The following is a 7,314-nucleotide window of genomic DNA, read 5'->3' on the forward strand; positions in this document are numbered from 1 at the left end:
ACACTAAGGAAATAGTAAATTTGGTAGCTTAATACACTCTTTAAGTAATTCCTCTTCACAAGATATATCTGTGTGCCTGTACTATCATTATGGCAATACATCATCCTGGTATTCGGTTGTGTTTGAGATGGTTGTTCTGTCCTTTCCACATGTTCTTGATAACCATATGAATAATCTAAGTTCATGGGAGGGGGAATGGGAATAGGAAAGACAATGGAATGAATCAAACATAACTTTCCTATGCTTATACATGAATACACCACAGTGAATCTCCACATCATGTACAACCACAAGAATGTGATCCTAATTAGAATAAGTTATACTCTATGTATGATATGCCAAAATACACTCTATTGTCATGTGTATCTAAAAAAAAATTTAAAAAAAGAGAATAATCTATGTTCATTTGAGGAATTGCTCTACTCTTTTCCCTGTCTTTGGCTTGGCCTCTTCCTCAGCCTTTAAAGGATTTCCCACCTTCACCTCTGATATTGGAAGTGTCAACCTGATCATCTCCCTTTTTTTGTCTATTGTTATGCGCTGATTTATTTTCTTTGGGTTCCAGAATCTTATAAACTATTCCAGAATACTGGTCTTTCTTAATTTTCTGATCTTACACCACCAAGGTGGAGTGGTAGCCACTTGTGCTTATTGGTTCTCTTTCCTTAGTTAGATCTCCTCTGATATTTTCACCACAGCCATTTAGTTTTGTTTCCTAGTTTTCTTTGCTCTCACTGTTCCTTCTTTTTATTCAATTTTATCTTTTTTTTCTATTTTGAGGTTATTTTCTTGATTGGTGACACTCTCATATTCAGTGCCCATCAGTTATCTCAATTTGCTATATCACTGAAATCATTAGCTTTATTGTATTTCTTGAGTATCCCTGTTTTTTCAATTTTGGGGGAACTGATCTTAGCTCCTGCCTTTGTCAGGCTATGACCTTTAATCTCAGGTTAATGAGCCCAAAACCTGAGTTAAAAATCAATAGATGTGGCTGGAGTTGTGCCTCAGTGGTACAGTGCTTGCCTAGCATGTGTGAAGTACTGGGTTTGATCCTCAGTATCACAATTAATTAATTAATTAATTAAAGATATTGTGTTTATCTAAAACTAAAAATATTTTAAAAATCAATAGACATATGGATTTATTTGTAGATTCAATGTTATTCAGTTGACGTATATATCCTTATACCAGTAACACACCTGATTTTGAAATTAGGAAGTGTGAGTCCTCCAACTTTGTTCTTTTTCAAGATTGGTTTGATTATTCTGGTACATTTGCATTTCCATATGATTTTTTTTAAGGGCCAAATTGTCCATTTTTGCAAAGTCAGCAGGGATTCCCATAGAGATTTGGTTGATCCTATAGATCAATTTGGAGAATATTGCCATCTTAACAAAATTAAGCCTTCCAGTTTATGAATTTATGGGAGGTCTTTTCCATTTATTCGGGCTCCTTTAATTTACTTCAACAATATAATTTTCTGTTTTGTACTTTTTTTGTTATATTTATTTCCAAACATTACATTCTTTTTGGTGCTATTGTGAATGGGATTGTTTTTCTAATTTCATTTCTGGAGTGTTGTTGCTAGTGTATAGATAAACACATAAATTTTATATATTGATCTTGTATCATACAACCTTTCTCTATTAGTTTATTAGCTTGAAGAGGCTTTTTTCCTCCTGTAAATATTTTAAGGATTTTCTATATACAAGATAAATTTGTAATTTAATTCCCTCCAAAGACTCCTAGCTCATACTCAGAAAGCTGAGGCAAGTGAAGTTGAAGGCAAGCCTAGGCAACTTAGCAAGGCCCTGTCTCAAAATAAAAAAGGGCTGGGGATGTGTCTCAGTGGTAAAGCACCCCTGGTTCCATCCTTAATACCAGGAGAGAGAGAGAGAGAGAGAGAGAGAGAGAGAGAGAGAGAGAGAGAGAGAGAGACACCAAACCCAGATTGTTTCACAGGAGAGTTCTACCAAATACTTAAAGATTTAACTCTAAATCTGTACATTTCCATCCAGAAAACGGAAGGGGAAGGAACACTTCCCAATTTAACGAAGTTAGCATTACCTCTGACAGCACCACAGCAGGGAAAGGAAGTCATTACTGCCCAAAGTGGCAAATTCAGGCTCTCCATGTGGTCTTCACTGATATCACACTGCGGGGGAGGGAGCTTATTATGGGTCAACAGAGATGAAAGTCCTGGCTCCTAACTTGACATTCTCTGACACCATGCTAGAGGAGGTGTTATAGCACCTCCTCATGGCCTTCCTCATAAGGAATTTCAGACTCCCCACTGTGCATTTGCTGGTGTTGCTGGGGGTGAGACCATTCTTCTTTGCTGTGTTGGTTAGCTTGTGTACTTGTTCACCTTTTCTTTCTAACCCAACCTTTCCCTAGTCCTTTGGCTAGAAAGCACAGGTTTTTTACTGGGACTTGTTTTTGTGTCTATTCCTGTTGGTATTTCTCAGTTCCCAGTTTCTTCATCACCAAGTCTAGGATTTATAAGGCAAAAAGAAAACCTGGGGAACTCAACACCATGTCTCTCCAATATTCAGAGTCTTCTTTTGTATAATGTGCATAATTTTTGGTTGTACCTAGTGGGAGGAATAGGGAAAAGTACGTCTACTCCGTATTTTTGGAAGAGAAACTCTTCTTGATGTGTGTGTGTGTTTTTTTTTTTTTACAAAGAAACAAAGCACTTTAATTCTCCTATTTCTAGTGTTTTAAATTATAGTGTGCTAAATAAATATTTAGTGTATTATGTTTTCCATTCCACTATACATTTGTAAATTATAAGAAGACTTTTTACTATTTTGGCAAACATTTTCAAAGTCACAGAACAATTTCAAGTTTTCTCATTAATTGTTAATAACTTTTTGCACAGTTAAGCTTGCATGGTCATTTTTTAAAATATTTTTTAAACAATTTTTTAGTTTTAGAAGGACACATCTTTATTTCACTTATTTATTTTTACGTGGTGCTGAGGATCAAACCCAGGGCCTCACATGTGCAAGGCAAGTGCTCTACCACTGAGCCACAACCCCAGCCCCTGCATGGTCATTTTTTTTTTAATGTTTATTTTTTAGTTTTCAGTGGACACAACATCTTTGTTTGTATGTGGTGCTGAGGATCGAACCCGGGCTGCACGCATGCCAGGCGAGCGCGCTACCGCTTGAGCCACATCCCCAGCCCTGCATAGTCATTTTTATGTTCTACCATGCAAACAGAGAACTTCCTGTACCATAAACACTAAAAGCAACCATTAAAATAACAATATAAAGTGTTATAATTAATAAGTCAATAAAGGAGATAAGGAATAATAAATGTAAGGGGGAAATACTCAATCTGAAAGAAGGCAGGGAAAAAAAGAGACAAAGAGGTAATGGGACAATCAAAAGATACATAGTGAGAAGGTACACTCAAATATCAGCATATCAATAATTATATTAAGAATAAATGATTGAGAAACATCCCTATTAAAAGACATGATTCAACTGTGTGCTTCCTTCAAGAAATTTGCTTTATTTATTTATTTATTTGGAACTTGGGACTGAATCCAGTACCTCACACAACCTAAGCACATACTCTATGACTGAGCAATGCCTCCAACCCAAGGAATTCACTTTAAATATAAAGACATTCCTAGGTTAAAACTAAAGGGGTGGATCAAGATATACCATATGGGCTGGGGATATAGCTCAGTTGGTAGAGTGCTTGCCTCACATGCACAAGACCTTGGGTTCAATCCTCAGTATCACTAGATAGATAGATAGATAGATAGATAGATAGATAGATAGATAGATAGATAGATAGATAGATATCATAATAACACTAATGAAAAGAAAGCTGGAGTGGTTATATTAATATCAAACTAGTTTGCAGATTAAAAACTACTACTAATCGGGAATAAAGATCATCATTATCATAATGATAAAGAGGTTGATTCTTCAATAGGATCTAAGGAGCTTAAATACTTATGTGCCTATTTACAGAGCTTAAAATTACACAAAGCAAAAACTGACAGAACTTCAAGGAGAAATAGACAAGTCTACAATTACAGTCAGAGACTACAATATCCTTTCTCAATAATTCATAAAATAAGTAAGTCATTAAGAATATAGAAGGGGCTGGGGATGTGGCTCAAGCGGTAGCGCGCTCGCCTGGCATGCGTGCGGCCCGGGTTCGATTCTCAGCACCACATACAAAGATGTTGTGTTCGCTGAAAACTGAAAAAATTAATAAATAAATAAATAAAAATGTTTTAAAAAAAAAAAAGAATATAGAAGACCTGAACAACACTATCAGCTATATTTACAGAATGCTCCACTAGCAGCAGCAGAATACATATTCTATTCAAGTGCATGTATTGCTCAAGAGAAGACATAAGAAGGTGGTGAATGCCTATAATCCCAGTGGCTCAGGAGGCTGAGACAGGAGGATTGAGAGTTCAAAGCCAGCCTCAGCAACATAGTGAGGTCCTAAGCAACTCAGCGAGACCCTGTCTTTAAATAGAGTACAAAAAAAGGGCTGGAGATTGGTCAGTGGTTAAGTGTTCCTGGGTTAAATTCCTGGGACCAAAAAGACATTCTGGGGCATAAAGAAAACTCAATAAATTTTGAAGGACTTAAAAAATGTATGTTCTCTGACTACAATATAATTAAGTTAGGAATCAATAACAGAAAGATATCTGGGAAATTCTCAAATGTTTGAAAACTACATAACACAATTCTAATTGAGAAATGAGCCTAAGTATAGCTCAAAAGAATTTTAAAAGTATTTCAAACTAGGACTGGGGATATAGCCCAGTTGGTAGAGTTCTTGTCTCACATACATGAGGACTGGGGTTCAATCCCCAGCACCACCAGAAAAAAAGGTATTTCAAACTAAATGAAAATGAAAGCATACACATCAACAATTTTTTATATGCAGCTAAAGCAGTGTTTAGAGGGAAATCTAGAGCTCTAAATGCCTATGTTAGAGAAAGAGAGAGTTCTAAGTTCTCAAATCAATGACTTCAATTTCCATTTAAAAAATCTAGAGGGGCTGGGGTTGTAACTCAGTAGCAGAGTGCTTGCCTAGCACATGTGGGGCCCTGGGTTCAATCCTCAGCACCACATAGAATAATAAAAGTATTGTGTCCATCTAATAACTAAAAAAAATTTTTTTAATCTAGAAAAGGAAGAGAAAACAAAATCTGAAGTAAGCAGAAGAAAGAAAATAATAAAGGTAAAAGTAGACATCAATAAAATAAAAATATTAAAAAAGAAAGTCAACAAATTTGATTAGAACATAAATAATATTGACAAATTTCTAGTCAGACTGGTCAGGAAAAAAAGAAAAAAGACACTCATTACTAAAATAGAATAAGAAAGATGATACCACTATAGAATCTCCATATGTTAAGAGAACAACAAGGGAATGTTATGAAAAAATGTTATGCTTATCAATTAAATACTTAAATGAAATGAACAAATTCTTGGAAAGATACAGTGACATAGTGTGTGCATGGATTGAAAGACTCAATATTCTTTAGATATCAATTCTCCCCAAACTGATCAATAGCTTCAACACATTACTAATCCAAATCCTCACAGATTTTTGGGTAGATATTCATAAACTAATTCTGAAATTCATGTGAAATACAAAGGACCTAGAATAGTAAGGACAACTGTAAAAAGAGAACAATGTTACAAGGCTAATACTACTTGATTTCAAGACATGTCATAAAGCTAGAGTAATCAAAAGAATGTTATATGGGTGGAAAAACATATACATTGATGTTACCAAGGTAGACACAGAAATAGACCCATATATACAGGGATAACCAAGGTTTTACAAAATGCTAAGTATTATAGGGGCTGGAGCTGGGGCTCAGTGGTAGAGCCCTTGCCTGGCACATGTGAGGCACTGGATTCGATCCTCAGCACCACATAAAATATAAATAAATAAAATAAAGGTATTGTACCCATCTACAACTGAAAATGGTTTTTAAAAATAGAAGTATTGTACAAGGAGTACTAAGGATATCGAGTAGTCTGGATAGTTTGATTTCCTTAAGGAAGATTGTAGGCAAATAGCATTAGAATCCCTAACAGGCACATGTGTGTTTTGAAAATAAAATATAATTTTGTTGCATTGCCATGATTCATTTGTAGTTACAATATTCAATCTTTTTTGAAATTTGAAATAGCCTAAAGGAGGATATGACAGTTTTACATGAATTCAAAGAGAAACATGCATTTTTAAAGAATATAAAATTTATATTTTAATATCAAAGAGCTTTTTCACCTTCTTTTTTTCTTTATTTTAGATATATACTCGGTTTTTTTAAATTATTTTTTAGTTGCCAGTGAATTTTTTACTTTATTTCTTTATTTATATGTGGTGCTAAGGATCGAACCCAGGGCCTCACACATGCCAGGCAAGTGCTCTATCACTGAGCCACAGCCCCAATCCCTCGTGTTTTGTTTTTTTTTTTTTAAAGTCAAACAATTGGGTGAAATAAAAAGTGAAAGAAGGGCTGGGGATGTGGCTCAAGCAGTAGCGCACTCGCCTGGCATGCGTGCGGCCTGGGTTCGATCCTCAGCACCACATACCAACAAAGATGTTGTGTCCGCCGATAACTAAAAAAATAAAATAAATATTAAAATTCTCTCTCTCTCTCTCTTTTAAAAAAAATAAAAATAAAAAGTGAAAGAAGAAAAAAGCTTCTGTGTGTTCTTTCCCTTTGTAATTTTTCTGCTAGGCGTTACCATCATTAAACAGATTCTTATGAATTCATTTCTGAATTTTTTAATAATATACAGGTGGGGAAAGAAATGTTTTTGTTTATTTTTGTTTTGTTTGGACACCAGTGGGATCATACTAAACAGAGTTCACTACAAATAGACCTTCTTTATTCTTTTTAACAGCCACGTATACTTCCATTGTTTCATGTACCTTCATTTATTTAACAGGTCTATTGTTCATGGATATTTAGGCTATTTCCAGCTGTTTGCTATTTCTATATAACAATTAACATTCTTAATGTTTGTTGTACTTGTGGGCACATACTTGCACAAAGTCATGAAGCTAGCTAGGATAGCATGATAGTATAGAATAGTTAAGTCATGGACCATGGCCCAGAAGAGGTCACCCCATTTCTCCACACCCTTGTCAACATAGAAAGGTAAATAATACTGTTTCAAGGTACGTTCTTTAACTGTGAGTAAGTCTCCACTTTTAAAAATGTTTTACTGGATATTTGTACTTTTTCAAAGAATTCCTTTGCAAATATGAGCTGAAAATGAGTGGATATACATACCAAAAAGG

The sequence above is a fragment of the Marmota monax genome, unplaced genomic scaffold (genome assembly GCF_021218885.2).
Source record: "Marmota monax isolate L192 unplaced genomic scaffold, Marmota_monax_Labrador192_F-V1.1 WCK01_AAM20220418_F8-fsc00054, whole genome shotgun sequence".
Lineage (NCBI taxonomy): Eukaryota > Metazoa > Chordata > Mammalia > Rodentia > Sciuridae > Marmota > Marmota monax.